The sequence below is a fragment of the Pinus tabuliformis genome, chromosome 9 (assembly GCF_031772625.1).
Source record: "Pinus tabuliformis cultivar Carrire ecotype Pingquan chromosome 9, CPIR1, whole genome shotgun sequence".
NCBI classification, from domain to species: domain Eukaryota; kingdom Viridiplantae; phylum Streptophyta; class Pinopsida; order Pinales; family Pinaceae; genus Pinus; species Pinus tabuliformis.
In genome coordinates, this window is record NC_142307.1 from 1,385,628,968 (window position 1) to 1,385,653,403 (window position 24,436).

Consider the following 24,436-nt stretch of genomic DNA (forward strand, 5'->3'; position numbering starts at 1 on the left):
CACCATAAAAAAAAACTCATGAAAGGAATATGTAACTTGTTTCAAATGGGATTTGTGCCTAGGTCATGGAACATACATACCTTTGGAAAGAACAATGATCAAAGCGAATGTGTTGCCACTAATGGGAAATTGTTGACATGATGATCCTCTCATGCACGATGAACTATTGATATCATTTGAAACAATAATTTATAACTTCTAACTTATTTGTGCCAACTATCCATGAAATTGTCCCAAGGTGTAATTGTTAAATTGTAGCAAGAAAAGGCTTCAATTGACTTGTGCCTTAGTCAAATGAAGAAATTTGAATTTCCACTTCAAGGATGAGTTTTCAGGCAGTTAGCAAGAATGACATGATCAAATCACTCAATTGAGTTAGTCAATTCAAGTTTGTGGGCTAGAAGTATAGTTGTGTGCAAGTTGGTGGGTAAGATCTAGCTATCTAGAGGTGTTATCTTTAATGAAATTCAATTATCTGAACTCTATTCTAGAATAGAGTTAGTATGAGTTCAGTTGAGTAGTTGTAACTATTGTAAACTCAACTAACTCTCAATTAACTAGTTAATTTACTAAAAATAGCCCTAGTCATCCATGAAATTCGAATTGCCTAGTGAAGTTCAAAAGAAAAGGAATAATATAATCATTATTGTATACTAGTGAGTGTATAGTGTTTTCATGTAGCAAATGAGCTAATTTCCTTGGGTATTTCCCAAGGAAATAGGAGGAAGCAAGAGGCCTATTTTGGCTAAGTATTGGCCATAGTAGACTTAGGAGGAGATCAATATTACAGTGCAGATTGAGCTTCAAGCATTGAAAAAATCATTGTAATAGATCACTGTTCTCATATGATATAATAAAAATAGAGGAGGGTTTTTTCCGAGTTGGATTCCCTGGTAAAAAACTTTGTGCATTGTGATTGAATGATTGCATATGTTTCTATTGCCAGTTTTCCTTCCATGGAATTTAGTAGAAGAAATTTGTGTTTATTGATTTCACTAGCAGCTACAAATTTCAAGTTATTTCTACATCCTATCAAATCTATTTAAAATACATATAAACTAGGTCCCTGATAATCTCTCAAAGTAATTCTGAATAGCAGAGTTGTGGTGCATGTATTTATTCAATGCAAGAACAATGTTTCAATGGATTGAGGCTTGAGTATGCATTGGAGGTAACTTAGAATTTATATGCTTTGAAAGATAGAATGTAAGTTGTGTTGGATGAAAATGGAATATTAGAGTACACAAAAACATATATTCCAAAATCAGCAACATCAAATGCACATCAGTTGGCTCAGTGGAAGAAAGATAATGCAAAATCCAGGAGGATTATCTTGGAGGGAGTCAAATACCATGTGGTTTTGAATTCAAAATGGAAAGGAGACTACTTTTGCAATGTGGAAAACTATCATAGACCTATTTGAAAGTAGCAACGATGTGAGGAAGCTGGCATTGAAATATAAGCACAAGAACATTCGAATGAATAAAAATGAAACTATTATTCAATACCTATATAGATTCACTCAAGTGAGAGATGAACTTGGAGGAGTTGGAGAGACTGTGCCACCATCTGAACTTGTGGGGTTATAACTCCTTGGTCTTCAAAAGTCCTATCATAGTTATCAGGATTCAGCTAATGGAAGAGACAAGCTCACAAATTTGGAGATACTTTGGTCTAACTTGGTGTAGGAGATTAGAAGAAACACTAGAGATGGAGTCAGATCCATAACTAATGATGAAGTAAACTTTTCTTTAGCATGCAAAGGAAAGAAAGCCCAAGGCAAGGCAAAAGCCAACTGAAACCATGGCAAGGAGAAAGACCTTAGTAAAATTAAATGCTTTCACTGTCATGAGTATGTACATTATGCAACCAAGTGTCCACATAAGAAATCCAATAAGAAGCCTACAACAACATCAACAGGAGATGCTCTCGCATCACAATTTGAGTTGGATTTCACCCTCAATACTTACATGGAAAGCACTGTACAAGGTAGTGTATGGTACTTAGACTCTAGCGCTTCATTTTATACGATAGGAATTAAGGATTTCTTAATTAGCTTAGACGAGAAGGACCTAAAATTACACAGAGCTTGAAGATGATGGAAGTTATAGTACCAAAGAGATTGGCATTGTCACTTTTAAGAGGGAGTCAAGCTCCCATATTCACCTAAAGAATGTAATGTATGTGCCTGGTCTGAATAAAATTCTAGTTTCTATAGTTGTACTTGAAGACAGAGGATATGATGTGGTGTTCAGTAAAGGGAAGATTTATTTGAAGCATGTTTCTACTAGACAAGCAAAACAAATTGGTTCTATAGTTAAAAAATATCTACAAGCTAGAGGTGGATGGATGTGTTGCATTGAGTAGCAAGGAAAAACATATTCAGGGTTGAAATGTTAGAGAGCTCTGGCATAAGCATGCATGACACTTACACCATGGAGCTTTGAAAATAATTTAGTAGATCACCAATGGACTTCCAAAATGCACCCTTGATCAACATGATGTTTGCAAGGGATGAACTCTTGGAAAATATGTTAAATGCTCCTTCTAGGGATGAAATAGAAAAGCTGGAGCCATCTTGGAGCGAGTTCACTCATATGTAGGTGTATTGTTTTCCACAGCCTCCACTGCAAAGTACAGGTATTATGTGATATTCATAGATGATTTTTCCCACAAATGTTGGATCTATTTTATGAAGAACAAAGATGAGGTTTATTCGAAGTTTGTTGAATTTAGAGCCTTAGTTGAAAATGAGACTGGAAAGAAAATTAAATCCTTGAGAAGTGATAATGGAGGAGAGTATGTATCTAATGCCTTCAAAGAATTATGTGCCAAGGAGGGTATTAGAAGGGATTTGATTGCACCCAAAAACCCATAGAAAAATGGAGTTGCAGAGAGGAAAAATAAAAGTATTATAGGAGCTACTAGTGAAATGTTGCATGGCCAAGAGTTGCCACTATCCCTATGGGTTGAAGCTTCAATACTATTGTTTACTTGCAGAACAGGAGCCCTCACAAAATTCTTGGAATGGTTTCACCTAAAGCAACTTTCACTAGAAGGAAGCTAGATGTCTCCCACTTTTGTATTTTTGGATTCATAGTCTATTGTCATGTCTCCAAAAATAGCAAGAAAAATTTGGATCCCACTACAGAAAAGGGGATATTTATGGGCTATTCTGAGACACGTCATATTTACCGACTATACACGTCCTCACTCAAGATGATTGTTATGAGGAGGGATGTGATATTTGATGAGGATAAATCCATTAGGAGTTATCTAGAGTGAGAGATGAGCATACCACTAGAGGAGGAGCTCCTAGGAGGAGCCTCAGTGAAATCCACAGAGTGAGATCTTACTCAAAGGCAAGAGGACATTCCAAGGGGATAATGTGGAGAAGCCACATGTGGAGGAGCAGAGAGCAGACTGAGTAGAGGCACCCACTCACATAGAGCCTTCCAGAGAAGGGAGGAAGAGGACCAGGATGGTTGACAAGTTGATGCAGGAAGCTCGGGAGAATGTTGGAACTCCTAGCTCCTTGCGAGATAGAGGAGATCACCGGACAAATATATAGGATATATGTCACTCATGATAGACTTAATAGATTCTAAGCTATCTTATTTTGAAGAGGTTGTTTCACAGCAGGTGTGGGTAGATTCCATGGTGGAGGAGTACAACTCCAACTTGAAGAACATTGTTTGGTAAGTGGTGCCAAAACCTAAGAACAAGTCAGTTGTTGGTTCCAAATTGTTCTATAAGGTGAAACATGCAGCTGATGGCAGTGTTGAGAAGTACAAGGCCATATTAGTGGAAAAAGGCTTCTCACAGTTGGAGGGGATTGATTATAAGGAGAAATTTACCCTTTTGGCAAGATACTCATATACCAAGACCATACTTGCATTGACAACACAGTCGGGGTGGAGGATCCACCAAATGTATGTTAAAACTACCTTCCTCAATTGAGTAGCCTAAGGGATTTGAGACCTTTAACATGGAGACACATGTGTGTAGGCTCAAGAGATCCATCTATGGTCTCAAGTAGGCACCCCATGCTTAGTACACTCACATATATTTTTATCTCAATGGATTGGGCTTCACTAAGAGTGAAGCGGATGCCAATCTCTACTACATAATGGTAGATGAAAGTTTTTTCATCTTGGTTCTATGTGTGGATGACTTGATACTGACAGGAAGGATATGGTTTTGATGAACTACTTCCTTGGCTTGAAGGTGTGGCAAGGATATGGAGAGATATTTGTTGGACAGGGGAAGTACATCTCTGAAATCCTTTAGATATTGCATATGTGGGATTGAAAAACCATGGATACTCCTCTAGGTACTACCTGGAGGAAAGAGGATGCTTCTATAGGAGAGGCAGTAGATGGCACTATCTACATACAGTTGGTGGGGCTTGATGTACTTTATGAACACAAGGTCCGATATTTGTTTTGCAGTGAACCATCTTAGTCTGTTCATGGTGGAGCCTTCCAAGATTCACTGGAAAGTAGGAAAACATGTTCTAAGATACCTCAGAGGCACACCAGAGTTTGGTTTATGGTATAGGCATACTAATGGAGTGAAGCTCCAAGGATTCGTAGATGCAGACCGGGCAGGGAGTCTCTCAGACAAGAAGAGCACATTGGGAGTTGTCTTCAGTGTTGAGTCAGTAGCCGTTTCTTGGTACAACAGGAAACATAAATATGTAGCATTTAGCTCAGCAAAGGCCAAGTATATGGATGCTAGTCAAGCAGCATGTGAGGTTATTTGGAGGAAGATCTTGGTTGGTCTCTTCAGTCAAGGGATGAAGCCTACATTGATCCACTGTGACAATTATATTTGTATAAAACTCTCTAAAAATCTAGTGTTTCATGATAGGTCCAAGCATATAGACATAGGGTACCATCACCTGAGAGATTGTTTGTAGAAGAGGATTGTTATGTTACACCACATTCCTATAGAGGAGGAGAATGCAGACATTTTGATAAAGGCTTTGTCAAGAGGAAAGTTTGAGTTCCATGGGAGCAGGATTGGGGTTGTTTAAAACCCTTTTCTTTCTAAGAGGGAGTGTTAAATTGTAGCAAGAAAATGATTCATTTGACTTGTGCCTTAATCAAATGAATAAATTCGAATTTCCACTTCAGTAGGATGACTTGTCAAATAGTTAGCAAGAGTGACATGGCCAAATCACTCAGTTAAGTCAGTGAATTCAAGTTTGTCGGCTAGAAGCAGAGTTGTGTGCAAGTTGGTGGCTAATGTATAGCTATCTAGAGGTGTTATCTTCAGTGAAAATCGGTTAGCTAAGTTCTAATCTAGAATAGAGTTAGTATGAATTCAGCTGAGTAGATGTAACTATTGTAAACATAACTAACTATCAAATAAGTAGTCAATTTACTATAAATAGCCCTAGTCATGCATGTAATTCGAATTGCCTAGTGAAGTTGGAGAGAAAACGCATAATGTAATCATTATTGTATACTAATGAGTGTAAAATGTTTGTATGTAGCAGGGGAGCTAATTTCCTCAGGAATTGCGCAAGGAATAGGAGCTTCCCTATTCTTTAGGAGCAAGAATTGCGCAAGGAAATAGGAGGAAGTAGGAGTCATATTTTGGCTAAGTATTAGCGAGAGCATACTCAAGAGGAGATCAATATTGTAGTGTAGATTGAGCTTCAAGCATTGAAGTAGTCATTGTAATAGATCATTGTTCTCATCTAATATAATACAAATAGATGAAGGGTTTTCCCAGTTGGTTTCCTCGGTAAAAACTTTGCGCATTGTGATTGAATGATTGCATGTGTTTCTACCATTAGTTTTCCTTCCGCGAAATTTAGTAGAAGAAATTTGTTTCTATTAATTTCAGTTTGATTTCATTAGCAACTGTAATTTCTACTGTAATGGCCATGGTGAAATGCAATTTCATTATACCAAGGTGTCTTTAAATAATTATAACATGTCATCATTATGACACAAGTAGAGTTTGTGCTACACTCAAATTTTATTCATCTCATTCTTCTTTAATCATTTTTTTCGTTGTCTTTCATATGTATGCATGAACTACTTAGAGTTGTAACCTACCACTATTGCCACATGGTTAAGCTTTGTCATCTCTAATTATGCCACTTGTTGTATAAATAGATGTAATATTCTTCATTATGACATGCTTTCAATACTTTAATCTTTAATTAGCTATGAATTGCAACTTTTCTGATTGTGTATTTAACCACAAGAGACTACAAAAATTCATTGTTATTAAATCTGGTTAACCAAAATATTTTTTGAAAAAAATCCTTTCAAAAATATATATCGTGATTTGATTATTAACTTTTTTTAAGATTAAAAACATTTAATAGCTTTAAACATATAATTTGTGAAAAAAAATATCATAATATTGCAACTATTATATTATATTATAATCCAGGAGGCGAAATTTTGTAACCCTACGAAGTCAACATAAGCCAATCACTGTTGGCCAAGACAAAACTTAATCAATGTACAAGATTGGAGACAAACCACCACTTTCTTTCCGGCAACAAGAAGGAACAGGAGCAACATATGATATATCAAAAAGTAGGGGCAAGATGTGAGCATTTTACGCATCAAGGAGCAGGCGCAAGGTTGTTCTTTAGAAGCATATGCAATGTTGCAATTTCAATAACATGGACAGGGTCTCAGCCCTGTCGGGGAAAGCGGGTTGGACTTCAAAACGTCAAAATTGTGACCAAATTGCAGATTGAATTACGAAATAAAATGAAGATAAATATATATGATTGAATTGGAATACCTCCACAAGATCCGAAAGTTATGATTCCTATGTATCAAATATAGATATTAATAATCATGGATTGCTAACATACATATAAACAGTCATGAATTAATAATCATGGATTGCTAACATACATATAAACAGTCATGATATTTATTAATTGATGGATTTCAACGCACCATCTGTTATCTAACATACATATGACATTATGATTTAATGCATTCGAATAAAACTAATATTGTTTAACAAATCACATTGTAATTACTAATGACCCATTTTTATTTTAACGGCGGATAGAGTAAATTAAATAGCAGCGCTGTTGGGAATTCCCATGCCAGTAATTCCTCCTTTGCGAGTCAGATCCGAGGTGTTTGGATAAAGCAAAGTATAGGGAACCTTGGCCGGACCAGACCTGTTCTTCAATATTTCTGCATTCAGGTTTCTTTCTCTTATATTCTTCTCTATCTCCTTCAACTTTGTTCCGAAATGTTCAAAAGCCTCTGTCACACATTTATCATCACTCCATTCACTAGTGGCTCTGCGCCCCAAATATACCTCGTCTGTTGAATGCCTCGACAGGATTTCAAAGAGGGCAATACCACGGGTGGTTTGAAATGGGTTACTTAGAGTTCTAAGGATAGCCAAGTCCGGATTCTCCACCAGCTCTGAGAACTCTTGGGACCCTTCTTCCGGGATTAACCTTCTGCTCATGGTGGGCCGATCAGGCATGTATCCGCCGTAAGGGTAATGCCCGTAATTAACCGCAGCGTGAAGAGCCGAGGCTACCCATATGATTGTTGTTATTACTTTTTCAACATCTTCCACGTTGTCCATGCTGTACCACCATGTCTCGTCCTTCTTGTCTCCGTGACCAACATTTTTTATTTCGGTCCACCATGCTTGCAGCTCTGTGTCAGATTTCACTGCATCATCATTCTGGTAGTACAGGGACAGGTACTCCTTAACCCATGAAACTATTGCGAACCATATCTCCAATCCATCCACAGCATAAGGGTAGTCTTCGATCATCAGCTTCAGCCCGTAGGGCATTGATGAGTCCACCACCGCCATACCCCTGTCAAATTTTGAGTACATATTAATCAAAATTCAAATGGATGACACAGATCGAGATTAGATTTTAGGCAGTATTGATTATGATTACCTCTTAAAGAGATCTGCAGGCAACCCTTGTTCGTCAAACCTCCAGTCCTTGTACGCTACCGCAGACATCTCCATGCTATACCTTCCAGGAAATACTGTTGTTTCAAGAATGCCTCCACCATTCATAAGAATTTGGCGAGCCAGAGCATTAATGTTCATGGTGTCCCGGAAATGGGGACTCAATAGCTTATATACGGGATGCATCACACTCAGATGTCGGTTGGTAGCGATGACAAATGGCTCCGTGACTGCGTGAGTCTTAAGCCTGAAAAATTCCCACCATGACTCAGTCGGGACCCTATATTATATAATGATATTGTAAATACTATATATATTCCCAGATTCTGCATGATTTTACCAGTGACTGATAAGCTGATGGTAACCAGAATCATTAACAGCTACGTAGGCCTTGGCGAGCTGCCATAAAGCTCCTTCTGCGCCTTCCTCTGCTGGATTAAACACCTTACGAACACTTTCCGGACGTTAATGTGAAGGGGGTAGCCTCAGCTCGATTGTGACTGGTCTTAATGTGCCATCCTTTTTAAGGAACAGAAATGTGCGAGAAGCATATATCTTAGTGGTAGGCAGAGCGTTTATTCGGTTCACGTAAGGCATGAAGACATCATGGTGGTCCAGAATGAACAGCCTGTTGTCCTCCATACTCTGAACATACGTCATATCATATAAATTTATAAATACAAAATAATAGTTTCATATACATCTGCCCATAGATAAGAGATATATCATATTAATTTATAAAGACAAAGATAAGAGACATCATATTAATTTATAAATACAAAAGGGATAAAAAACTTAGCAATATAAGATTTTTAATAATTTAATATACACATTTACAACGATAAGAGATATATTTTTTTAATTGAAGTTTGACTTAAATAATATTTTTATCTTTCGCTCGGTAAGAGAAATATTTTTTTAATTGAAGTTTGACCTAAATAGTTTTTATCTAGTCATGAAGTTAATATATTCATGGTGGTTATCGATCATTGGTTTATATTTTTTTAATTGAAGTTTGCCTTAAATCATTTTTATTTATTATTATTTATTCATAATTTAATTTTAGTTCTTATTTATTATTAATAATTGAATTTTTATTAAATTATATTTTATTAATTATAATATTAATTTATTTATGGGGTTATGGGTTATTGACTTATTGCTTTCATTGCAATATTATGATATAAGAAAAGAAAGTTGAACAAGGTTAATTGCTAAACTTTATAGAGGTGTACATATTTTATTTATTTTTAGATTTGAACTAGTGATATTTTACAAGGCAGAGGGGCTTAATCATTAGGCCTACACAATTGTTAAAAGAGTTTCATTTATGAGAAGTGGCCAAGAAAGGAAAACAAATATATTAGAATCGTTACATTTTGTTGTATTTGGTCTGAGTTAAAGGAACCTCATATTTTGTAATGTTCATAGATGATGCAATTGGGAAGGTTTGGGCCCCACCTCATGAAAAGCAAAAGTGAGGTGCTTGACATATTTCTAAAAAAACATGTTGTTGAATTGTTCTAGGACAAATAATGGTGGATAGTATTGATACTAACATATTGTTGACTTGTTTGAGGAAAAAATAATGGTAGAGAGTATTGTTCCATCCAAATGACTTTAAGCATTATTGCAATAGGTTCTGGATAAAGCATGAGAAGATGATACTCCTGAGCAGATCTAGAAAAGATGAATTGTATTATCATGGACATAGTGAGAAGCATCTCAAATTTAAGATTGGAAAAGCATTTTTAGGTAGAACCGGTAAGGATAACTTGTTCCTTATAATCACCCATTATAGCTCTCGATGGTGGCATTCATGAGGAATACTGGTATAATTATCTTATGCATAATCCTAAAGAACATAGGACCAAGTTAATCTATATAAATAAAGTTTAAAGTGAGGATTTTTAGGGTATTTAGTGTAAACTCTACTCATGCATAGAGTCAATTTACCTAAAGTTTACTAGTTTTGGTAACCTATGGTTTTGTCTATGATATTTTCACATTATGTAGTCTATTTAAAAGCATGATAAATTCATTGTAAATTGTAAATAGTTACTCAGGTCATTATAAAAACATGGTAAAAAATAAAATATATTCTAAAAGCTATCAAATATATATATATATATATATAAAATAAAAAAATAAATAAAAATCACTGAAATTGTTTTATATCAATTTTTCATAAAAAAATTTTATGTATTTGTAAAAGTAATGTATTTTAATATTTCTCTTTTTAGTAATTTTATATGTATTTGTAAGATTAATATATTTTAATATTTCTCTTTTGCATAACGATTTTATGTTAAGCTCCTTTATGTTTTCCCAATTGTTGCCTACAATTACGAAAGTAAACTGCAGTCATTTCCTTAACTTCTAGAAACCAACTGTAGTAATTTCCTTAAATTACGGAAATCAACTGCAGTTAATTAATTTCTTGTTGGGAGCTTCTGAAGTGGTCCATTACTCCTTACTCCATCTGGAGTTCTCTACCATGATCTGTGGAACACTTGACACATAGACAACAGAAGCTTGATGGAAGCTTGGATATATATATTTCTGTTTGGTCCCCAAGCTTGCATCTCAATCCCCTTCAGTTTTACACCATCAAGTTGAAGTGGTCCATTACTCCCTCTGGAGTTCTCTACCATGATCTGTGGAACACTTGACACATAGCCAACAGAAGCTTGATGGAAGCTTGGCTATATATATTTCTGTTTGGTCCCCAAGCTTGCATCTCAATCCCCTTCAGTTTTACACCATCAAGTTGAGAGAGCAGAGCTTGGAAGTGCCTTCAGATTTTCTTATCTGCCTGCTTTGGCGTATTCCTCTTAGGCGTGATTTTTCTTGGCTGAAAAAGTTCGTCTTTTCTGCAACATGCATACCCAGATTTGGACGTGACCGGAATAGCTGTTTCAGGTGGATATGTTTCCTCATTCTCATGAGTGAACAACGATTGCCAGCAAATCAAATGCCACTGGGCCAACTGTGGGTGTTTCCCTTCATTGACAACAACCATGGGTGTTTGAAGAACATTTGGTGTATTTTACAATTGGTTTAGCAGCAACAAATTCCCCTCTTGCTATTTCTATTTTGACGGCATGGAGAAATTCACAACAAAATAATGTGAAGAGATATTTAGTTTCAAGAGTCTCGGGGAAAGAAATATTTGTTAAACTTCATGAGCAAAGGTTAAAGGTATACCCAGTGCCAAAACGAGAGGGAGAAACAGTGATAGATTGAGAGCAAGCATCAATGGCTAGAGTATGTTTTCTTAGGCATCATGTTTTTTACGATTCTTTACAATAAGTAATTATTCTACATTAAAGAATCATTGTTTAGCTATCATTTGGTATTAGAGCCACTATTTTATCTCTGCCTTGGTGTTTACCATTAAAATGAGGGTTTTGTGGAGTTTCTTGATTTCATATGTTTTACTCGATTGTACAATTTGTTTTTACTTAAGTAAAAAGAGGAATATAATGAAATCAATGAGTGACTTTATAAATAATGAAATTTTTTGACATATAAAGATTTTTCAAAATATACAGGGGAATTCTAGACTCTTCACTAAAACCTAATGCATTACATAACAAATTCCCATTACAAAACCTAATTAGAGTTTTTTAAGAATGTTATGCATGAATATTTTAGTTCTATTTGTGCATATTATCATTCTTTTCATATCAAGGGATTTTTTTTTTTTTTTTTTTCTTTTTTATGTAAAAAATAATGTCTAGTGATCCATATAATTTTAATTGATTAGAGAATAGCCACAACATCTCTAATTAAATAATATTATATAAGATTGGTTAAGATCAGATAAAGATTATTGAGACATTAATTGTAATTAATTATACTAAATATATTATATTGAATTATAATCATAATATACCCTTTAGAATTAGAATTATGAATTAAGTGAATAATTTGATAAATTCTATCATAAAGAATAATCGAATTTGCTTGAATTGAAAATTTAGCCCACATGCAATTTTTATGTCATTAGATTCAATTTTTAAGCATGGTTTACATTGGTAAAACAATGAAATTTTATTTAGGCCCATGTGATCTTTAATTTTATGCAGTTGTACAGCTTGCAAATTTCTCTAAAATTCGTTGTGATATCCCTGAACTTAAGGGAGATAACTATAAGGTTTGGAAGGAGATGGTTCTACTTCATTTGGGGTGGATGGACATAGACTATGCTATTAGGAAAGATGAACCACTGGCACTCACTAATACCAGCACTGCAGTGAACATCACGCTTTATGAACGATGGGAGCGATCCAATCGCCTAAGCATGATATTCATTAAGACTAAAATTTCAGCTCGTATTTGTGGTTCCGTTGATCAGCATGAAAAGGTCCGAGACTCGCTAAACGCCATTGATGATCAATTCGTCACTTCATACAAGGCACTAGAAATCACCCTAATCATGAAGTTCTCATCCCTAAGGCTCACCAGTGTGAAAGGTGTGCGCGAGCACATCATGCAAATGAGGGACACTGTGGCTCAATTGAAGAAACTCGAGGTTGAAATATCAGAGTTCTTCCTAGTGCACTACATCCTAAACACCTTTCCGCACCAATACGGGCCTTTTCAAAATCTCATACAACATACATAAGGATAAATTGTCAATTAATGAACTCATGACCATGTGTGTTCAAGAGGAAGAGAGACTGGTGATGGAACTGGGAGAAAGTGCAATGCTGCCAACGCATGGAAATGGCAAATCTCAAGCCAATTAGAAAGGGAAAGGTAAAGTACCTCCCCAAGCCGATATCAAGAAGGATTCCAAGTGTTTCTTCTATAAAAAGAAGGGACACATGAAGAAGGAATGCACCAAATTTCAGAAATGGCTTGCGAACAAAGGTAAATTAATCTCGTTTGTTTGTTATGAATCTAATATGGTTAACGTCAATATTAACAAATGGTGGATTGATTCCGGATCAACAATTCACATTTCGAATTCCTTGCAGGGTTTGCAAAACCTAAGGAAGCCAGTGGGAAGTGAGCAAAGCATCTTATCAGGAAACAAGATGGGCTCACATGTGAAAGCTATAGGAACATGTTATTTAACTTTAAGTAGTGGCTTTGTTTTAGAATTAGAAAATACCTTTTCTGTTCCAAGTTTTTCTAGAAACTTGATTTCAGTTTCAAGGCTTGTACCTTTTGGATATTCCTTTAACTTTTCAGAAAAATCCTTCAATCTATTTTATAAATCTGATTGTGTTGGGAATGGTATTTTGTCTAATGGTCTTTACTGTATTAATTTATAAAACAATGTCACTTATGATTCAATGCATGTTCACACTGGCACTAAAAGATGTGTTATTAATGAAGATTCATCTAAATTATGGCACCGGAGACTAGGTCATATCTCCATAGAAATAATTAAAAGATTGGTAGATGAAGGGGTACTTAATACTCTGGATTTCACTGATTTTGATACTTGTGTGGACTGCATAAAGGGAAAGCAGACCAACAAGTCAAAGAAAGGTGCCAATAGGAGTTTGGACATATTAGAGATCATACATACTGATATATGTAGTCCAGACATGGACTCACATGGTCAGAGATACTTCATCTCCTTTATAGATGATTACTCACGATATATGTATCTCTACATGCTTCATAAAAAGAGCGAAGCATTAGATGCCTTTAAGATCTTTAAGGCTGAAGTAGAGAAACAATGCGGCAAACAAATTAAGATCGTGAGATCAGATAGAGGTGGAGAATATTATGGTAGATACACAGAAGATGGACAAGCACCTGGGCCATTCACTAAATTTCTTTAAGAGCATGGGATTGTTGCCCAATACACCATGCCTGGTTCATCCGACCAGAATGGTGTAGCAGAAAGAAGAAACTGAACATTATTGGACATGGTGGGGAGTATGCTTAGCAGGTCCAATATTCCTAAATCCTTGTGGAATGAAGCACTTAAGACGACAGTGTATATCTTAAACCGAGTTCCAACCAAGGCTATTCCTAAAACGCCATTTGAATTATGGAAAGGTTGGAAACCGAGTTTGCGACATATGCGCGTTTGGGGATGCCCATCTGAAGTGAGAATATATAATCCACAAGAGAAGAAGCTGGACCCAAGGACCATTAGTGGGTATTTCATTGGATATGCTGAAAGGTCTAAAGGTTACAGATTTTATTGTCCATCTCACAACACTAGGATTGTGGAATCAAGAAATGCAAAGTTTCTTGAAAATGACTTGATCAGTGGGAGCGATCAAATCAAGAACATAGTTTTTGAGAAGGATCATTCAGAATCTCAACCTTCCACCTCAAGTGATAGATTGGTTATTGTTCATAGCATACCTCAAGTACAAACTAGTGTTGAACAACCAATTGTTGAAGTTCCACAAGCTGTTGACAACATTCCAATAGATCAGGTAGTTCAAGAGTTGCCAAGAACTTTTTAACAACAAGTTGAACCACATACTTCTCAGGAAGATGATGGTACAACATTAAGAAGATCTACTAGACCAAAGAGATCAACAATTCCTGATGATTGTGTTGTGTATCTGCAAGAATCTGACTATAACATTGGAGCCGAAAATGATCCCGAGTCATTTTCACAAGCCATGAGTTGCAAAGAATCAGAACTATGGTACAATGCCATGAAGGAAAAGATGAATTCTATAAAGAGTAACAAAGTCTGGGATCTTGTTGAGTTTCCTAATGGTGCAAAAGCCATTGGATGTAAATGGGTCTTTAAGACAAAGAAAGACTCATTGGGCAACATTGAAAGATACAAGGCAAGACTTGTTGCTAAGGGATTCACTCAGAAAGAAGGAATCGACTACACGGAGACTTTCTCTCCTGTATCTAAGAAAGATTCCTTGCGCGTTATTATGGCATTAGTAGCCCATTTTGACTTGGAATTGCAACAAATGGATGTGAAAACAACATTTCTTAATGGAGATCTAGAGGAGGAGGTTTACATGAAACAACCTGAAGGATTCCCCTCTAGTGATGGTGAGCAATTGGTTTGCAAGCTCAAGAAGTCATTATACGGTTTAAAACAAGCATCCTGCCAATGGTATTTGAAATTCCATAATGTAATTTCTTCTTTCAGTTTTGTAGAAAACATTATGGATCAATGTATATACCTGAAAGTTAGTGGGAGTAAAATTTGTTTTCTTGTTTTATATGTGGATGACATTTTGCTAGCAACCAATGATAAGGGTTTGCTACATGAGGTGAAACAATTCCTCTCTAAAAATTTCGATATGAAGGATATGGGTGAGGCATCTTATGTCATTGGCATTAAGATCCATAGAGACAGATTTCGAGACATCTTGGGTCTGTCACTGGAAACCTATATTAATAAAATTTTAGAGAGATTTCGGATGAAGGATTGTTCACCAAGTGTAGCTCCCATTGTGAAGGGTGATAGGTTCAATTTGAACCAATGCCCGAAGAATGACTTTGAAAGGGAACAAATGAAGAACATTCCATATGCTTTTGCTGTTGGAAGCCTAATGTATGCTCAGGTCTGCACAAGACCTGACATTGCATTTGTTGTGGGAATGTTGGGACGATATGAGAGTGATCCAAGTTTAGACCACTGGAGAGCTGCAAAGAAAGTAATGAGGAACCTTTAAGGAACCAAAAACTACATGCTTATGTATAGACAGATGGACAATTTGGAAGTAATTGACTACTCAGATTCTAACTTTGCTGGATGTGTTGATTAACGCAAATCAACATCAAGATACATTTTTATGATGGCCGGTGGAGTTGTATCATGGAGGAGTGCCAAGCAGACCTTGATTGCCACTTCCACTATGGAAGCCGAGTTCGTCCACTGTTTTGAGACTACTTTACATGGTGTATGGCTTAAGAGTTTCGTTTCTGGGCTTAGAATTATGGATTCTATCTCTAAGCCATTGAGAATATATTGCGACAATTCAGCTGTTGTTTTTATGGCTAAAAACAACAAAAATGGGAGTCGAAATAAATACATCGATTAAGTATTTAGCTATAAGGGAACGTGTTAAAGAAAAGAAAGTGGTCATTGAGCACGTCAGCACTGAGTTGATGATCGATGATCCTTTGACTAAGGGCATGCCACCGTTTAAATTCAAGGATCATGTAATGAATATGGGACTTGGTTCCATTACGTAGTTTCTCATTGTATGGATAATGATATTTTAATGAAATTCTTAATTATTGTGATGTTTTTCTCATATTTATGTGCACCTTAATTTGATTTGAGAAAATTCATCTGTGTAGGACCAGGAATAAACATAAGGTTTATTCATTAAGAAATTGTTGCCACATAAATTATAATAAGAATAAATACATAGTAATACATGGAAGATAATACTCGTCATTAGAGGACTTATCGCCATGATTCATGTATCTATTACTTAATACAGATTATCAATGGGTTTTAAGATGAGACATTAAGATTGGAAGTATGGACCAAGTGGGGGAATGTTAAGTTCCTTTATGTTTTCCCAACAGCTGCCTACAATTACAAAAATAAACTGCAATCATTTCCTTAATTTATGGAAATCAACTGCAGTAATTTACTCCCTCTAGAGTTCTCTACCATGATCTGTGGAACACTTGACACATAGCCAATAGAAACTTGATGGAAGCTTGGCTATATATATTTCTGTTTGGTCCCCAAGCTTGCATCTCAATCCCCTTTAGTTTTACACCATCAAGTTGAGAGAACAGAGCTTCGAAGTGCCTTCAGATTTTCTTATCTGCCTGCTTTGGCGTGATTTCTAATGTTGTTCTTCGCTGAAAAAGTTCATCTTTTCTGCAACATGCATACCCAGATTTGGACTATGTAGGGTTTGTCCAACGCGTGACCGGAATAGTTGTTTCACAAGTGGATATGTTTTCTCATTCTCACGAGTGAACGGTGATTGCCGGTAAATCAAATGCCAGTGGGCCAACTGTGGGTGTTTCCCTTCATTGTCGGCACCCATGGGTGTTTGAAGAACATTTGGTGTATTTTACAATTGGTTTAGCAACAACAAATTCTCCTCTCGCTATTTCTATTTTGAGCGCACGGAAAAATTCGCAGCCAAATAAATGTGAAGAGATATTTAGTTTCAAGAGTCTAGGGGAAAGAAATATTTGTTAAACTTCATGAGCAAAGGTTGAAGGTGTACCCAGTGCCAAAACGAGAAGGAGAAACAATGACAAATTGAGAGCAAGCATCAATGGGTGGAAGTATGTTTTCTTGGGCATCAAATTTTTTACGATTCTTTACGATAAGTAATTATTCTACATTAAAGCATCATTGTTTAGCTATCATTTTAAAGTTATTATTAATCTACATACAAAAGTGATGATATATAAAATGTTTTGTGGGTGGAAAAGCTTCCTATTGATTTATCAATTGATAGGTGAAGTGGCTAGGAATATGTATATATTAATATTTGTAATTTATATGGATGTTTCACTGACTTATCAAAGTATCATTTATCTAAATATTATATATTTTTTAATCGTAAATAGTTACTCCATTGCAATATGGCATCTTCATTCGACGGTGCTGTAAATTTGTTACCATTCTGCATGCGATGAATTTCATTTATATTTCTTATAAATATTATATTTTTTTAAATCCACCATAGTTACTCCATTGAAATATGGCATCTTTATTCTACTGTACTGTAAATATTTGTTACGATTTTGGATGCAATGAATTTCATTTACAGAATTACATAAGTAGTATCAGATTAAGAAACAAGTATACGGTTGGATGATACCTGCTCTACTGTTAGCCGATCGAGATTCTTTTGTATATGTGAAGCCGTAATAGAACTGATCTGAGGACTATATATCTCTGGGTCCAGTTTACTTCTCGGAGGAAAACTCTGTCAATTCAATCATTCATAACATGAAAACAATATGAAATTAGCATAACTAAAATATCAAAGGAGGTTCTGTATATTGATAATGGCAGGGAGGGGCCTAATTACTTGAAGTCTCTGTATAACAACAGGATCGACACCGGCCAGCATCTGGCGCGCAAACTCTTCGTCTGTCCTCCACGCAAATTCGTCAGCTGTGTCCATTCATTCCATAATTTGTATCAGTTTCAATTAAAATCAGGTCGATTAAATTTAATTCAGAATAAGAACATGAAGGGATCAGTTTAGAAGAAAAGTACTGACTGGCAATAACTTGAGGAAGCGGATACTTGAGCAACTTTTCGCCGTCTGTTGTGAGGAACTCCTTGATGAGCTCAAGAGGGATGAGACTCGTGATAGCGTCCAGAATTGGGTTGTCGGGCAGCTTTATCCCATCGGAGTAGAGCTTTATAATGTCTTCAAAGGAATCGAATTCGTTCGGGGTTGGATCGAACAGAGATTGGAGCTCTGGTATCAGGAATTGGATGACTGACTTGAGGGCATGCGCCAACAAATCAGACATTTTCAGATGCCCAAAACGTTCATCTCTGGGAACGTAGATGTCAAGGCTCATGTCCAATGGCAATCTGCTTTCGGTAGCGGGCTCTGTAATGCCAAAAATCAACGAATGCCACACAATTGAGTGGGAAAATAAAGATTGTGTTGTTTTATAGATCGGCACTACAAATGCACTAACCTGTTTTTGTAGGAGGGCGGCCCGTTCTGCCCCTCCGCGGGTATGGGAACTGTTGAGACCCTCCCAGTACTGGTCGGCTGAGCTCAACACTCTTGTCTGGGTCTCCGAGATCATTGTAGAAATCGTAGTCATACACTCTGTCCTTCTCCTTCCTCTCAATCTCTGCCATTCCATCGTATTCGCCTCTCAGGCTGATCAGGTCCTCATTCCTCAGTTTTATGAGCGCGGGAGGACAATTCGAAGGGAGATAGCTCTGCATATTACGGTAAAACACGGTTAGTAGCACATAATTTCGTCAGTTCCATTCAAGACATTGTACTCGATCTCAGAGATGTGATCAATGTAAGGTTAGTTTGTTTACACAACCCATGCTTTTGTTCAGGCTATTCATCTCTAATGTATATTATTAAAGGTAAAAGGATGCTAGGTTACTTTTGGTGAGTGATTTTATAAGTAGGCAAAAGGTAAAAGGATTTTATGTTGATTTTGTAAGTGTTTTTAAATAGGTAATATTTTACATGAAAATTATTGACAAAATCATAAGTTCTTAGACACCAGATCTAGACCTACCATTAGATTTCAACATAAATATCATTAACAAAACCATGAATTCTTATACATCTAGACTTTTAAAACCCGATCAAATTTACCTAAACCACTCAAGGAATTAAACATAACACTACATATCTAATCTACACATAACACTACATACCCGATTAGAGAAAAAGATACGGCCTCTATTGACTGTAGAGGCGGGATACACCCACGAGCTGCAGTCGAAATGGACGTTGCCATGATGGGGAACTTCAAGCGTGAGTGAGTTGAGGAAGAACTCATCATGATGCGAATTAGTGATGAAGACAGCTCCAGGGAGTCCGAAGTCGGAGTCCCAATCAAAATCGATACTATACGTAGTCTGGCGTGTAACGAGTCTTTCAGGGGTAGAAATCCAGTTTTGTAGATTCTCGCCAAACTTTCCATTTCCACTGCCTGCAGATGAATTTTCGAACAGCTTACATATTAAATTATAGAAAAATGGGTGAATCAAAAGGAAAAAGCAGCTTGAGGATTGAATCTATATGAAGGGAAAGCAGCACCCACTGGAATCGATTTGAGATGTGCTGACGAGCTGGAATGAAACTCCCTTCCCAATCAGCTCGCTAAGATCGTCTAGGATGTCTGCACCGAAATCGCTAAAATCTAAAACATTTTTCTTTTGTAGCACCACAAACCCTCTAATTTTCTTTTGCTGTCCAGACGTAGACTTGTGATGGGGGCCAAAGTGAAAGACCTCTGCAAGTTTATCCATGATGGATGAATGAATTGAAATATTGCAGCAAGTACCCTAGTTACTGGAAGAATCTCAAGGGGGATATAATTGTAATGATAGTTTCTGCCGAGGAAGAGATGCAACAGAAAGATATGATGGTATTGCTAAAAGGAAGAAGCCAAGATCCATTTTATACCATAGTTACTAAATTCGAATTCGAATTGAATTCGATACGATAAAAATTCGAATGAAAAATTTTCAATTCGAAAAAATTCGATAATACACTTCTTAAACATTTTTTAAATAATATATTTTTAAAATATTTTTAGCTATCTTTTTTTTAATTTATTTTGAATTTTATATAACTTATAACTGTATATAATAAAAAATCTTCAGAACCAAATCCACTCAAAAAGAATTTACACTCACCTCTTCCCTCCAAACTATATACTCTTTTCAAAAACCTATATTCTTTCTTTGATTTCAAGAAAATTAATATTCAATTTTATTTTATAGAAAAATCAACCTGTTGTCTTTGAAACAAGAAATTTTCTAATTTAAATACTTCCATTTCCTTTTCTCTGAGTGGGAAATCCTTCTCTATTTAAAAAATTAATATTCAAATTTATTTTATAAAAAATATCAACCGCTTATTTTTGAAAAAAGAAATTTTCTAATTTAAATACTTCCATTTCCTTCTCTGTGAGTGGGAAAAATCTAATCAGAAAATAAGATTTAATAACATCAATGCTCATAACTCTACAGCTTACCTTTGAGATTGGGAATTTTGATCATAACTGTTATTACTCATTTAACTTATAAAATCTAAGTAACCCATAAGTCTCCTAATTTTTATGTTTTTAGCTCCGTGCATGTTATAAAGCAGCAATTTTTTATGTTTTTAGCTGGGTGCATGCTATACTGCAACAATTTCTATTTTCCTATGCGTGCATGCCATACAGCAGCAATCTATTTGTGTTTAGCTAATGAACAATCTACTAGGTGAATCTTTTGTCTTTCTCTGTTGCTTGACATACCGCAACAATTTTTGTTTTTCTCTGTTGCATGCCCTACTGCAACAATTTACTGCTACAATTTTTGTTTTTCTCTGCAGCATGCCATACCGCAGCAATCTATTTGTTCTTTAGTTAATAAACCATATGCGGCCATTAACTATGCCAGGTAATGAACCTTACATGCACCCAAATCGTTAAGCACGTATACTACGAACCGGATCAAATTTTATCAAACTATTCGCGAATTTTCGTATTTTTAATCGTGATTCGGCCGTATTTGGTAACTATGTTTTATACTGTATTGTACGGACGACTCCTATATCCAACCCTATAGTAAAGTTAATGCGGCTTGACATGTCCGTTCGATACCCAGATACAACACGCGCGCAGTGATGACGAGGGAAAAAAACAGTATGTTATATCGTCATGTCAGGCCGCATTAGGGTTGGAAATAGCATTTTCCGTCGTACGCGGGATGCTGACGTTCTGCGATATATCTTGGACACCTACCTAGTACCTAGTCTACGTGGTCTCAATAACTTTTATGCCATATGCACGACAAGTTCAAAGGGTTACAATTTCCTTGTGAAACGGTTTAGGACTTTTATGCCATCTGTATGACAAGTTCAAAGGGTTAAAAGTGATAGGTTCGAAGGGTTACGCCTCGTAGTGCGGTAGTAAATGTTGAGTGCAGTAATAGATGTTGGGATCAATCTCGTAAGGGCAGGGTTCCATGATTTTGCCAGATAATTGCTGAGATTGCGAAATGCTGCATTCGTTACAAATTTGAATTGATATGTTGGTTGATGTTTCTATGGTATCCATGGACTGTTAGATGGCCTTCGAGTATCGCGGGCACAATCTTGTGAAGTCATTCATATTCAATGCACGGACGCAGCGTCTACCAAATGAGGCAGACGTGTATCGATGGAAGGGTTTCAGTGGAGTGTAAGGTTGCTCCACGTAAAGATAGAATTCAACAAAAAGCTATAGTTAATTTTCTAGGGAGTTGTCTATAATGCGATTTTTTGGAGATTCCAGTGACGGAATCCGGCGAAAGAAATTGAGGTTAAATCTTGATTTGTTGTAGTTAAAATGGTTTTTTAACTTCATATTTGGATTCAGCACCCTGAAAAACCCCTAGGATGCTTTGATTGTGCAGAAACTAGCTATCAAACTTGCGATTCCAATAAAATTATGCCAGATTTTGACTGGAAAAACCCACCGGAAAGGCTTCCAAAAAGTCGCATTATAGACAACTGCATTTTTTAGTGTGTAAAGGTGAGTGCATTCCTGAAACTTCGTTTAAGTCACGTGTGTATATATCTCACTTTTAACGTGAGATATATTAAATGACTGGTACCAACTTGAAGTCCGTTCTGTTTTTGATCGCTTATCCACGTGGAAAGATACATATTTATGGAGTTGTCTATAATGTGACTTTTTGGAGATTCTGGTGACAGAATCCCGCGGAAGAAATAGAGGTTAAATCTTGATTTGTTGCAGTTAAAATGGTTTTTTTAATGCATATTTGGATTCAGCACCCTGGAAAACCCTGGGACGCTTTGATTGTGCAGAAACTAGCTATCAAACTTGCGATTCCAATAAATTGCTGCCGGATTTTGACCGGAAAAACCCACCGGGAAGGCTTCCAAAAAGTCGCATTATAGACCACTACCATATTTATTTCCATTCCAAGATTATCCACACGGGAAGATATGCATTTATATCCATTCTAGTTTTGAGCACGTAAAGTTGTTGGATGATTGAATTTACTTTAAAGCGATTGTCTCAAAATTTCTCATCCGAATTAGGCAAAAAAATATTTGGCAAGAAATATTTTCACTCTAAGGATATTCAAAATTTTGAAGTTTCAGAGTTGTAATTTAAATTTTCACTTGAAATTTTGGAGTGTTTGAATATATAAATAGATTTAGCTAGGGATACTCAAAATCTTAATGCTTCACACCTGTAATTTAGATTTCCAAAAACTTTGCCATTTAACATTACACATTATTTATTACAACTGACTCTTTGTTAAGTGCATGTTTTTTTAATTATTTTATTTTGTTCAAAATTTAGTACTAATTTTTAAGAATAAATTTGAACCTATTTATTTAACAAAATTTAAATGTATAACTAGCATAGAGCCATCTTAAGTATGGATCTAACATTAGTTGAGAGAGATCAAATTTTTTCACTTGTAAACTTATTTAGAATGCAAAATATAATGTATTATTTTTCAATATTTAAATTGTATTTTTGAATACTAAATAGAGTATATATAGGACCAAATAAATGTTTTAACAATGAAACTTAATTTACCAATATATATATAATTAGCATTAAAATATTTCATTAACAATTTTTTTCTATATATAAATTATATGAAGATTATATGAATATAAATTAGTTAACATAGATCTTCAAATATTTTATTTAAATATTTTTGAAAAGTATAATATTTAAACATCTTACTTACACAATTTTTTCACTTCTAATTATTTTACAACATTTTCATTTTTTATTATTATAATTTACATTATTTTTCAATTTAGAACATATTTTTTATTTTTTATTTTTATTTTAAAGGAGAACAGACCTACCAACAACTTTACACATCCCCTTATACTACCCTTACATATCCCCTTATACTAAATTATAGAATAAACCTCTAAACTCAATAATTTTTCAAAACACTAAATTTATTTATATATTTAAAAAACATCTTAAATTATAAAAAATTACAATAAACCAATTAGGCAAAAACAAAACATTTATTTATAAATTTAACTTAACCTTTAAAATTTTTGAAAATAAACTCATGCGCCTGTAAAATATACTTTACCTTTCAAAATAAAGTCATGCTCCTGTACCATGTCCTGTGTTTGTTTTTGGTTAAAACTTAAATGAACAATATTCGGCCCCACTGTTTTCCCAGCCCATGACTATTTTCTATAACTTCGCCCCCATCGTTTTCCCAGACTGTTCCCATAACTTTGCCCCACCGTCTTTCCACCCAGACAAGACTTTCTAATCTTTTAACATTAAATGATCAACAACCATTCCGTATATTTCCTAGCTAAAGATTACTTTGCCCCCACCGTCTTCCCAACCAGACAATACTTCTTTATCTATTAACTGATCAATAATGGTTCCTTGCATTTCTCAACAAGACATTTATCTCTTACCATCCCCATTAAATGATCAATAGTGGCCAGTCTATTTTTCCAACCACAATTCCGTCTTTGCCTTAGAGAATCAATAGCTGCTATTCATTTTCCAAGCTAAACGTTTCTCCCAATACTTTCACCAATTTTAAAGCTATCATCTTCCCAATACTTTCACCAATTTTAAAGCTATCATCTTCCAAAAAAACCATTCAAAACAAAACACTACGTCATGCTTTCACCCACCGAAGGAAATTTCTCACTTTTTCTTTGAAACATTTCATACTTTCATTTCCATCTTACCAAAATCCTCTTTCCACATATTTATCTCCATATCTTCACCAACTTTAACATTTAATATTAATTTCTCTATTTCCTTAATCAAATACATTTCTCCATATCTTCACCAACGTTAAAATCCAATATTAATTTCTCTAGTTTTC

The 24,436-nt window shown here is 35.5% G+C and overlaps 1 pseudogene across 1 annotated transcript; it reads right to left on the bottom strand.

The window, feature by feature from the left end:
* Positions 1 to 6,908: 6,908 nt before the first annotated feature.
* Positions 6,909 to 19,949, bottom strand: LOC149153665 (linoleate 9S-lipoxygenase 6-like; annotated as a pseudogene). Its single transcript, XR_016262221.1, has 9 exons — positions 19,639 to 19,949; positions 19,250 to 19,527; positions 18,538 to 18,790; positions 18,105 to 18,446; positions 17,910 to 17,995; positions 17,697 to 17,804; positions 8,279 to 8,583; positions 7,922 to 8,185; positions 6,909 to 7,834 (listed from the first exon to the last, which is right to left on the bottom strand). The product of XR_016262221.1 is annotated as a linoleate 9S-lipoxygenase 6-like (transcript).
* Positions 19,950 to 24,436: the final 4,487 nt, after the last annotated feature.